The 12,270-nt window shown below is 45.0% G+C and overlaps 1 protein-coding gene and 1 non-coding gene across 2 annotated transcripts in view; both read right to left on the reverse strand.

Moving 5' to 3' along the window:
- SPTBN1 (spectrin beta, non-erythrocytic 1) overlaps nucleotides 1-12,270 on the reverse strand; it is a 185,345-nt gene that overhangs the window by 107,124 nt on the left and 65,951 nt on the right. The window lies entirely within an intron of this gene.
- LOC121165457 lies at nucleotides 7,233-7,336 on the reverse strand. The gene has a single exon (XR_005885247.1). It is a non-coding gene; the product is annotated as a U6 spliceosomal RNA (small nuclear RNA).

Here is a 12,270-nt window from a genome sequence, read left to right on the forward strand (position 1 = left end):
GAGGCGGAATACTTGCCCAACTAAGTGAAACTTTCTGAACATGGTTCTTTTGATAGGAAAAGGAAGCTTCATAGAATTTCCTCTGTGTTCTATTTTTGGTTGGATCTCAAAAGGCATGCCTAGCTGGTTAGTTCGTTATCTGTTATTTGGGAAATCTCACTAAAGAAAGGATGCTTTTTTTTTTTTTAATATAGAAGATATGTCCTGAGGCATATGTCCTGAGGCTTGGTTCAAGTGGTGAGTCACCCTTTTGGATTCCTGGACAAGGACACTGCTAAATGGCAGGACAGTCCTCCTCCTGAAAGTATTTACAGAACCTATTCTCTTCTCTGTAACCCCATTATGCCCTGGGGTGCAGACTCAAAAGTCATGGCTAGAAAGCAGAAATATTTCAGAGTCAGAGTTCAGTATTTACTATGAAACAAGTAGAAAAAGCCTATGTTTTTAGAAAGGCCAAGTGTCTCTAAGGTGGGGCTATCAGACTTGATTTGGGGATTTAGAATAACTTGAAGAAATAAGTATCTTCCATCCACAACAGCTATTCTCTCCTTTGTTTAGAATATGAATGACTCTCTGTTCCTCTATTCTGCTCCCTCCCCATGCCCTGGGACCCACACATACACACACACACACACACACAGAGTTCTATCATCTAGTTAGATGGCTGACTCCAAAACAGCAGGGATAGTCCAACAGCCATTCAGGTCATTTCCCTGTTGCTTGTCCAGCTGTCCAGATCAGAAGTGCATTCAAGGCATACAACACCACTGGTGAGGATGAGAAGAACCTCAAAATTATACTCCAAACAAGCACTCCAGATCCTGGGGAAGGAATTCCGTTCATTCAATCAGCTACCCTAGCCAAGCCTATCCTTACATTGTTCGCAAGCCGCTCAGTCCAGAGGCCCCACCTTTGGCAAACAGGTGTTGCCATGCCTGTGATTGTAACATCAGCTACAGCCAGGACTGGACTCCTCTGATAAAGGTGGAATTTTTTGTTGTTTTAAAGGAAAAGAACACCCAAGGAATGTAATCAGGACCAGGCCCTCTCTTGTCCCGGTTCTGCTTTCCACCTCCAACATGAGGGCGAATGGTTGGGACATACTCAGTAGGTATTGAGGAACTGTAGACCTGCTTCACAAGGAGGCAGATGGGCTAACGAGAAGACAGTTCCCTGGATAGCACTGTTTATGGGAAAGAAACAGGAAAGCCGGGAAATACAAGCCATTAGAGGCAGGCCTCTACCCCCAGGCCTGCACACCCATGTGACGTTTCTCAGGAACTTTAATGAGTACAAGTCCAAAAGTGCAGACTGAACAGGCGCCGGGAGAGGGAGGGAAAACATAGGAGTGGGGGGATGCAAACCTCATCAGTGACACAGGTGTCACCTGGCCTCATCTGCAGCCTCAAAGCCAACCTGTCCAGGAGGTTCTGAGCCCCAGCCAGGAGCATGGGCCATGGAAGCGACCCCTGAGACCCTAAGAACAAATTTCCTCTCTAGTTGAGGAGACAGGACCCACACCCAGACACACAGACAGTGATGCAGCACTTAAGCAAGGCCACATTTCTGAGAGTGACAGTGGGAACTGCAGCAGGGACTATTCTAAATCCATCCAGGACTAAATGTCTGCCTGGTTGAGCACAGTGAGGCTTCGGCCAGACAAGCATCCTGTGTTCTTATCTCGTCTAAGCTGTGCAATTTTAACATTGCCTGTAGCCAAATCCCAGCCAAAATGTGGCAAGAAAACACATGATGTGGCTTAATGCATGTATTAATTGAGGTGTGGGTGTTATTTCTTTCTCTTTGAAAAACAGGTCCCGATTATCCAGCTGCAGGGATACGGAACAACCATTGCAGCCTCGGTAAGCTAAAATGCGACATAGTTTAAGGCTGCCGTCATTTCTTCCCCCTCGGCACCTGACATCTGCCGATCTCTCAGGCAGATAGCACAGCCTCCTTCCTGCAGGACCTCCCTGGGTGGCGACTCAATGGGCCCGGGCTCTGAATAATTCATCGGCAGGAACCCCAAGCCCCGCCAGCTGCCCGCCCACTAAGTGGGAGGCAGGCTTCACACTCCCTCAGCTGCCTCTGACATTCACTCCTTCAGTCTCTGCTCTCTATTTTAGTATACGAGTTATTCATTTATTTGAAAGAGTTACAGGGAGAGAAAGAGTGAGATCTTCCATCCCCTGGTTCACTCCACACATAGCCCTAAGGGCCACTGCTGGGCCAGGTGAAATCAGGAGCCAGCAATTTCAGCTCTGTCTCCCATGTGGGTGGCAGGAGCCCAAACACTTGGGTCACCTTCCGCTGCTTTTCCAAAGCCATCAGCGGAGAGCTGGACTGGAAGCAGGACAGCCCAGTGCACAGGTGGGATGCTTGCCTCACAGGTGGTAGCTTTACTGGCTCTGCCACAACACTGGTCCCCTTGCTCTCCATTTTCAGCTGGGCAATTTCCTGGTGGATCAAAGCAATTTTACCCTCTGAGGAAGACCGGTCTGCAGTTATCTCCTGGGGATGAGGAGAAAGGAATGCCCTCAGACAAGTGCATGATCAGGCTGTCATTCCCATGCTCAGGACTCTGAGGCGCCACCGGTAAAACCCTGGAGACTGCAAGGACGAGACGGCTGCTCAGCTAATGTCCCTTCCTGTCCCCCGCCCCTCCTTGGCCCTCTCTTCTAGCCCACCTGAACGCCCCACTGTGCACCACGACCTAGCTTGCACCTTCCATGCCTCTGCTCCACCCCACCACCATCTGTCCATCTTTCAAAGCCAATTCAAAACCCTTCCCTTCTCCAGGAAGAGCCCCCAGTGATCCCAAGCTGAGCTCAGGATCGCTGCTTCTCAGAAACCCTACACCAGCACCCGCAAGCCTCTGTGTCTGGCACCTCTTACACACTGTCTCCAGGTACTGCTTATCTCTTCTTGTGCACCAACCTTATCTACTTAATTAAAATAATAGAAAGCACACCAGGGACAGACCCAAGAAAAGGGAAGTCACCACTGATGCACAGTGTGAGCATCCTTCACCTCTCCAACACCCACTCTTGAAACCAAGGGCCATGGAAGGGAACACCTCTGTGGTCCTCTGGAAAGGGGGCTCTTGAAAAATCTAAGTTCTTTTAGGGCAAATACAACTCTATATCCTGTACCAAACAGTTGTTGCAAATGATTTAGCCATTTCAGAAGAGTGAGACAAGCCACAGTGCTGGGAGGAAGCTACTCCAAGACGGCAAACTGCCTTGTCTAAGACACAGTGTAAGAGGTGACGGACAAGGTAGGCCAGCAGGACTGGTGTAAGGTTTCTGAGACGGAGGGATCATTAGTGCAGCTGAGACACTTGGGGAATCCTTCCTGGAGGAGGGAAGCAAAGTTAATGCTTCACAATTAAAAGATGACAGCTTTTCAAGGCTCCCCTGCGCCAACTGTCTCATTCATGGATGAGAGAAATGAGGCACAAGCCACGTGCCCCGAGAGCCAAAAGACTTGCACTAAGTGGTCAATGACTAATAGCCTTGCACGATCTCCAGTGTCCAGCTTGTACCAGCTCAACCAGAACAGGAGCCCGAGCTGCGGTCCCAGCAGCTTTGATCCGCCCAGCCCAGCCCAGCCCAGCCCAGCACCAAACACCCAGGCAGTCCCAGCAAGCTCTACTGACCAAAGATCCTCCCAATCTTCTGATCTGTGCTGACTTTTCCTCTACTGTTCTTATGATGTCCTAGAGGCACAGTCCACACAGAAGACACTTTTTAAAGTATTAGACAAATATTATTCATTTGTTAGAATGAGAATTTTAAAAATTTAAAAATTATTTATTCTGAAAGTAAAGAGATACAGAGAGAAGGGGAAAGGCAGAGACATCTTCCATCTACTGATTCACTCACCATATGGCTGCAATGGCCAGGGCCATTACCAAAGCCAGTAGCCAGGAGCCTCATCTAAGTCTCCCATGGGATTGGCAGGGGCCAAAACATTTGGACTATCTTCTGATGCTTTTTCCAGACCATTAGCAGGGAGCTGGGTCAGAGGTGGAGCAGCTGGGACTGAAATTGGCTCCCATGTTGGGATGCAGGGTTAGCAGGCAGTGGCATTACCCTTTGAGACACCCTCCAAACAACAAGAAACCTAATGACAGGGAAGGAATGCAGTCAAAAGAGAGACCAAGTTCTTTTTTAATATCTGCCAAGCTTGTCTTTAATGACCTCTCCACTCACCTGTTTTACTGTTTTTCAATCCTTTAATTACCACCTACCAAGAAAAACATGATTGGAGCCATAATAGTACCTTTCCTAAAGCTTGAGCAGAGGATGTGGAGAAGGGCTGACATTGTGGCACAGCATATTAAACCAACCCATACTAAAGCACTGACTCAAATTCCAGCTGCTCCACTTCCAATCCAGCTCCCTGCTGACATGCATGGGAAAGCAGTGGAAGATGGCCCAAGTGCTTGAACTTCTGCTACCCAAGTGGAAAACCTGGATGGGGTTCTAGACTCCTGGCTTTTGATTTACTTCTGCCACTGCAGCCATTTAAGGAACCAACCACTGGACTATCCCTCTCAATTTCTCACTCTGTCCATCATTTCTTACACTCTGCCTTTCAAAAGAAAAATCAGAAAGGTGTGAGGAAATCAGAACCCTGTGCATTATTGACAGGAATGCAAATAGTACAGTTACTATGAAAAATAGTATGGAATTTTCTCAAAAAACTTAACGTGAAACAACCATACAGGGATAGGTATTTGGCACCATGGTTAAGATTCTGCTTAGGATGCCCACATCCCACATCAGAGCATCCAGATTCAGGTCCTGCCTTTACTTCTGATTTTGGCAGCATACAACTATTCAGGTGCTTGAGTAGTTGCATGAAAACAGAATACTCAGATCGAGTCCTGGGCCTGCCCCGCCCTAGCTGTTGAAGATCACTGTGTATGTGTCTCTCTTTCATAAATAAAAATAAAAGAATACTTAAAGAAAAAGAAAGAACTAGGATATGGTCCAGTAAACCCACTTCAGGGTATAAAACCACAAAGGAATTCAAAGAGGCTATCAGATAGTTGCACACCTATGGCCTTAACAGCACCAGTTACAACAGCTGGGAGGTAGAAACATATCTTCACTGATGAATAAATGAATAAAAATGGCCTGGTATGTAAACAAAATAGAGTAGTAGTCACCCTGTAAAAAGAAACACTCAATGAGTCAGCGGCTGCAATGCAGAGAGATCTCAAGGTCACTGCTAAGTGAAATCAGAGTCAGGAAAAGGAGGAATACTGTATGATTCCACTTCTACCAGGGAGGTAGGACAGTGGAGCTCATGGAAACAGACATGGAGACAGAAAGTTAAACTTGCCAGGAGCTAGGGGAGGTGGGAGGAGAGCAATTGTTTGATGGGTGTAAAATTACAGTTTTGCAAGATGGAAAAGTTCTACAGAGTTATTGCTCAACAACAGGAATGCAGTTAACACCACTGAACCACACATTTTTCAAATGGTTAAATGGTAAAAATCTATGCCTTTTTCCCCACAATTAAACATAATTTTTTAGGGGGGGAAAAAAGCTTCAGTGAAGACTCTGGAGGAATGTGCTCCCAAGATGGGGGAGAAGCTGCAGATCTGAAGCCACGTCACCTGTGTCTATGACCTTGAGGTTTGAACAAAACATTCTCAAATGCTGTCGGCTGACCAACAACACACTGATCCTTCTGACTCCTCTTTCACCCTTCAGGGAAAAAAAAAAAAATTTACTGGGAATTCGGCCAACTCTTGTTTTCACAACAAAAGATTTCATCAATTAGTTATTGACTCCAAAGTGCCTCCACCCCTCCAAGTGTGTATATGGTGTGGCAGAGAAACTCCTTCCATCATGGAGTCACGGTTACCATCAGTCCACTCTTCTTGGAATTGTTCAAAAACCTAATTTTTTTTTTTAAAGTTGCAATCTTTGGGATTGAGATCCCAGAACACAGGGGAAATAAATTGGTAGTTTTGAAGTAGTCTCAACATACCATATTTGAGCAAGTCTGTGCACAGTTACATAATTCAGAGGTGTGGATGCACATGCAAGAATGCCCAAACGTGCCTGGAATCACCTTAGCAGGTGTTTTAGAGAATTTTTCTTACTCTGAAGGTGTTGTGATAGATAATCTCATCATCTGCTAACTTGAAATACTTAGACTTGTTCATTGAGCTACAGAATACTCAACTCCTGACAACATGGACACCTACGTGGTTTGCTGATAGGGATCCTGTTTGTGTAATGAGGGTGCTGAGGAACCAACGGATCAAGGTTCTTACTGATCGAAAAATTGTCCTTGTAGCAGGCCTATTAAAGATTATGGATGACCAAATGGCAAAAATCAGAGGTCTGTAATTTGAAATGATTATAATCAAAGACACACTGGTCCTTGTTAATAACACTCCACAAGCACCTGCATTTCTGACTCACCAAACATAAAACATTAACAAAAAATTAACATGAGACTAACTCTTGAGTCAGCGTCACAGGGCAGTTATTATTTCCCCAATGAGGACAAAGGTTGCTATCATCCTTGGACCAGCACACAGCCTATGTCTCCAAGTATACACAAAAACCACCAGAAAAGGGGGCCAGAGCTCACCTTTGAAACAGCAGAATAGCAGCCACTGACTCCCTGGGATATGTTCTGTAACTCATAATATTCTCATATATTTTTAGTATATTGTTTAGTATAAATGTGTGATCTTTTTTAAAATAATCAGGTTGCCCACTTAAAAAAAAAAAAAGATTTCTTTTTTTTTTTCTTGAAAAAGAGACAGATGGAGGTAGCTCTTCTATCTGACGGTTGCAATGGCTAAGGCCAGGCCAGGCCAAAGCCAGGAGCCTAGAACTTCCACCAGCTCTCCCATTGGATTGCAGGGGCCCCAGACTTGGGTCAGCTTCCTCTGCTTTCCCAGGCATATTGACAGGGAGCTAGACTGGAAGTGGAGCAGCAGGGACTTAAGCTAGTATTCATATGAGATGCTGGAGCTGCAGGCAGTGGCTTAACTACTATGCTATAATCGTGGTCCCCCAGTCCTACAGTGACCCCCCACCCCTGACAAAATGACTGTTTCTCCTATACTTGACAATCAGAAACAGAAAACACTTTATAAATTGCTGCTTCTTAATTCTGAGATTTCCTGTTAAATGTATCAGCAACATCGGGCTCTCTTGGGAAAAGCAATCAGCTCAATCACTACTGAAGCAACAAGCGAGATACTCAAGTCTCTCTCAGGCTTACTCCTCCTTGCACAGGGGCCATACTAATTTTCTCTGTATTGTTCCAATTTTAGTATATGTGCTGCCGAAGCGAGCACCAGGTTTACTCATATTTCTCTACTACGGAGTGACTGTAGGGAGCAGTACAGGACCCCCCGCAGGAATCCCATTTGAATAAGAGGGTGTACAAGGATCTGCAAATGCCATTGTGATCAAGTGCAACTCTGAGAGGGCACTTCTAAACAGCAAACCAAAGGTGGGCATGAGAGCCTTTCATCATGTACCCTGGAACCCAGAAGCTTCTGATTTATATGACCACTAAAGAGGGCAAGCACAAATAACAGCCCGATATAGAAATTCCCAGATTGAAATCTACCCCCTGCCAAAGACTGCTATTACCATAATATTCTATAATGGTCCTCCAGATGAAAGTGACACACAAATCATAAATAATCCTCCTGGAAATCTAGTCATATTTTTTCTTTATTATCCCTGATATCAAACTACAGCTGTTTCAACAAAGAGGAACAGAACTCTCAAGCTAACTAACCCCCTGGAAGGAACCACCTTTTTCCAGTGAGAGCCAGCCCTTTCGATTCGGGCTTCCCACACTCAGCACTGCCCTCTCCCCAACCTCGGTCATTTGTTTGGAAAGGGGTAGGGATCCATTTATCAAAAGCTTCAAAATATTTTATTGAATTTGCCCCTAAACCATTCTCTAAACAAATGTTAGGATCACACAGGACCATTTTAATGGCGCAATGAGTGCAAATGTAAGACAGGGAAGTGCAGTAAGAGAAGATACACATGTGAACACCACATTCGTTTTTTTAAATTTAGAAAGTTTTTTTCCGTGCTTATGCTGCCTCTTTGGAAAAGGACTGAAACTCACAAATTCCCTCTAAAAAATACAGCAAACAAAGCCAGAGTCAATCACATCTTTCGGCCATGAGAACACTTGCCCTTTGTTCCTGCTTTTTGACCTTGACTTCCTATCTTCCCACTGGACATGATTTTAATATTTATCAACACCAAAGGCCTCCTTGTCAGGAGAAAAGAGGATCCCTCTCTTCAAAAGCTTTATCTTCATAGTGAAGCAGTTCATACATCATCCACAGGCCTCCTGTGCACAGACCCTGAGCGAGGCATCTTCCACATTAGGTTCTTGTCCTAAACGATCTATTTAGTTATTTGAAAAGAAGAGTTACAGAAAGAGGGAGAGACAGAAGATTTTCCCATTTGCTGGTTCACTCTCCAACTAGCCACAAGAGCTGACCAGGCCAAAGCCAGGAACCTAGGACTCTGTGACCCCACATGGGTGACAGAGGATCAAATACTTAGACCACCTTTCACCTGTTCCCAGGTGTATTAATCGAGAGCTGGACTGAAAGAACAACTGGTACCTCAACCAATGCTCATATCAGATGCTGGTGTCACAGGCTCTGGTTTAACCTCTGCCACAACACTGGTCCCCATTTAAGTTCTTGTGACAATCCCAATAGGCAGACCCTGTCCCATTCCAAGAGAGTAACTTGCACATTGTGTCACAGTGCGTGCGGCAGAGCAGAGATCTATCAGGGGACCTCACCATTGATTCATTCCATCTCAGCACCAGCCCTGAGATGGACACTCCTGGCTCCATGGATCTACACCAGGGAGCACCCAGGCCACTCCAACATGCATTCAGACAGGCAGATAGGCTGGCAGCACTTGGGATGGCTGGGCAAAATTCAGACAGTTAAAAGTAAGGGAAACTTGTATAATCCTGAAAGGCAGAGGCCATTCAATAGTTAAGCAAAAAAAAAAAAAAAAATCCACCCCATGACCTGCCTTGCAGATTCTGGCACAAAACAGCCCCACACAACCCTCTTCTGCTTTAAGCTCTTACATCCAGAGAATTCCCAGCACCAAACTCAAGCACCTGTTCCTCTCTCCTCCCCTTTCTCATGGAGAGCAAGTCCCAGGGGTCCTAATTCAATGAGTTCAGGTCCTAGCTCCCTCCAGTCCCTTGTGTAGCATGCTCTGCACTTCATCCTTCACAGCATCCTAGCAATATCCTACACACATAAAGGGGACTTGGCCATGCCCTGGCACATACCTACGAGGGTCCTGAGTGAGGTCACCAGGGCTTCCGGACCCCTGCAGACAGAGTTCTAGGGCAAACCCCTCTGTTGTGCTGGCTTATCTCCAAGTTGACAGTTTATACTGAAGTCACACAGAAGTTTCTATGTGAACATGAAATTCTCCTATGCTACACTTTGAAAACCTGATGACAACACAACGGGTTAAGCTGCTTCACATGGCATTCCAGGCCCTCCTCGTCCACACCTGAGGTCCTTTCTTCGGCTCTCCGCAGTGCCGCATGTAGCTCCCACTCCTGGCACCACATCCATCCACCAACACAGCTGCGATTCAGTGAGTTCCTCTTCTGCAGACCACAGACTTGTTTTAACTTCATCACCTGTCTTTATTCCTAATACTAACCACAGTGCTTTGCACATAGTAGGTGCTCAATAAACATTTTTACTCATTCACTAATAAATGAGTGAAACAAAAAAGTAATAAGGGGTCTGGTGAAGTGTACCTGCGACCATAGGGTATTCCCCTATCATTAGTAACAAATTCTAACTGATGCATAAATACCAGCCTTCTAAAGTAAAAAAAAAAAAAATTAAAAAATACCAGAGCAGTTCATGTAGTACAAGTAAACACTACACTGTGAAATGTAATGTGTGTTGATTCACATACAAATACACTCATATAATACAATAATGAATGCACTAGGTTGCCATGTAAAACACACACTTCTGAGTGAATCCATGGTCAAAAAATATTTCTTTCAAAATAACAAGCCAGTTATGTAGTAAATCAATCACTGTGACTACTCTGAAGACCTCTGTTTAACATAAAAATAGAGGTGGCCACTTGGGTACAGATGGGTTACGTGGTTCTTGGTAACGCCTGCATGCCAAACTGGAGTGCCAGTTCAAGATGGATACTATGCCTCTAATTCAGCTTCCCACCAATGAGCCTGGTAGGCAGCAGATGACGGCTCAAGTGTGTGGGTCTTTGTTACCCACACAGATATCCAGGCTGAAGTCTGAGTTCATGGCTTCCCCTTGGCCCAGCCCCAACTGTTGTGGGAAGCTTGGGGAATGAATCAGCAGATGGTGGAGCTCTCATTCTCTCTCGCTCTGTCTTTTAAATAGATGAAAATATCATTTTAAAACAAAAAGCACACAAGTGTCATCCTCCAGCATAAAATTCAGCTTAGACAATAATCATTTTGGATGTGCCACTTAAGATGGCTACCTGTTTAAAAAAAAAACTAATGTGGGCATGCCTGAAGATTACAGCTGATTAAATGCACAAAGAAAGTTGCACAAGCACACCTGCTAATTCAGTCTCAGAGGTTTTAGGTTTCACATTATTATCAAGTGAATCTTCCAGCCCTGTCTGCTCTCCACGCTCCATCTCTCAGGGCAGTCTTGAATACCTCTACATTATTTACAAGCATGCATGCTAACACTGGTCTGCTTCAAATGCTTGCAGAGACAGTTCAGTTCTGCAGAGGGTCCCTGAGTGAGGCTAAAGCTGTTAGCACACCAAGCCTTGATACAGCTAGCAGTTTCAGGTGTAAAACTGTGGGGCCATGGGTTTGTTCTATGCACTCATTTCCCCAAAACTCAGCACATAAAAACAGCTTTAAGGCAGTTAATTCAGGAAATCATCAGCCATAGGCTATGTCCCTAGCTAGAGAAAAAGGTAAAACCTGACCACATTTTTCTAGGAAAAATGGATGGCAAGTAGGCAGAGACCTAAAGACATGGCAGGAAGGTAGGGGTGTTTTTAGCTTTTCTCACTAGAGGAAAACCCTAAAGACACTTGTGACACAAAAGACGGCAGGAGCACAATGTGCAGGGTATTGGATCCACTTTATGATATAGTATCTGTAATGGGTTTAGAAACAACGCTCCAAACTCCGTGAACATCTCTACAAACTCTAAGAAGAGCAAATGCCGTAAGAATAAAACTCTAAGACATGTCATCTTCAGCAGGACACAGAATAAACTTGTGCATTCAGAAAGTCAATTGGTCTTGCTTTTGTTTATGCTTTGAGACATTTATTTTTTTTTCTCCAACTACTCGAAAGGTAGAGAAACAGAAAGAAAGATAATTTTCCATCTGCAAGCTCACTCTTCAGTTGCCCAGAACCATCAGGCCTGGGCCAGTCAAAATCTAGGAACTTGGAACTACTTCTAGGTTTCCCACATGAGTGGCAGGGACACAAGCACTTGAGTCATCACCCACTGCCTCCCCGATGCATTACCAAGAAGTTGGATCAGAAGCAGAACAGCCTGGACTCAACCTGGTGCTCCAACAGGAGATGTGGGCACTGCATGGGGCGGGGGAGCTCACTGCAACCTAACACCTGCCCCTTCCTTTGTTTATTACTAGAAATCAAATTTGTCTTGGCCAATTCAGGCTTCTCAAACCACATCCCACAGACTGAGTGGCTTACAAAGTAAACATGTCTTTCCCACAGCTCTGGAGGCTGGAAGTGAAGGTGCCAGCACGGCTGGGTTTGTGGTGCACGGCTGCCCTGCTGATTCAGAGATAGCTGCCATCTTGTAGGCTCACATAACTGAAAGATCGCCTCCCACATCCCTTTGGTAAGGGAACTAATCCTGCTCATGAGGTCTATACCATGATGACCTAATCACTTCCCAAAGCCCCACCTTCCATCATCTTGGGGACTGGGGTTAGGATTTCACCATATGAGTATGAAGGCAAATACAAAAAATAATATTTTCAATAATATACATGGAGAATATCTCAAAAGACATCCACCCAATTGAACTTTCTAAAGAAATTATTTTCTAGGGACAGGGTTTGGGGAAAGAAACATTCACAGGCCACTTCTTAGTATTTGCCTTTGGGGGGCAAAGCATGCATTGTCCTAAACAATGCAACACATTCTAACACCTGTAGCACTTGAACCCATAGAACTAATTCTTTGACAGGTAACAAA

Source organism: Ochotona curzoniae, unplaced genomic scaffold (assembly GCF_017591425.1).
Source record: "Ochotona curzoniae isolate NIBS_2020 unplaced genomic scaffold, NIBS_Ocur_1.0 contig_883, whole genome shotgun sequence".
NCBI lineage: Eukaryota > Metazoa > Chordata > Mammalia > Lagomorpha > Ochotonidae > Ochotona > Ochotona curzoniae.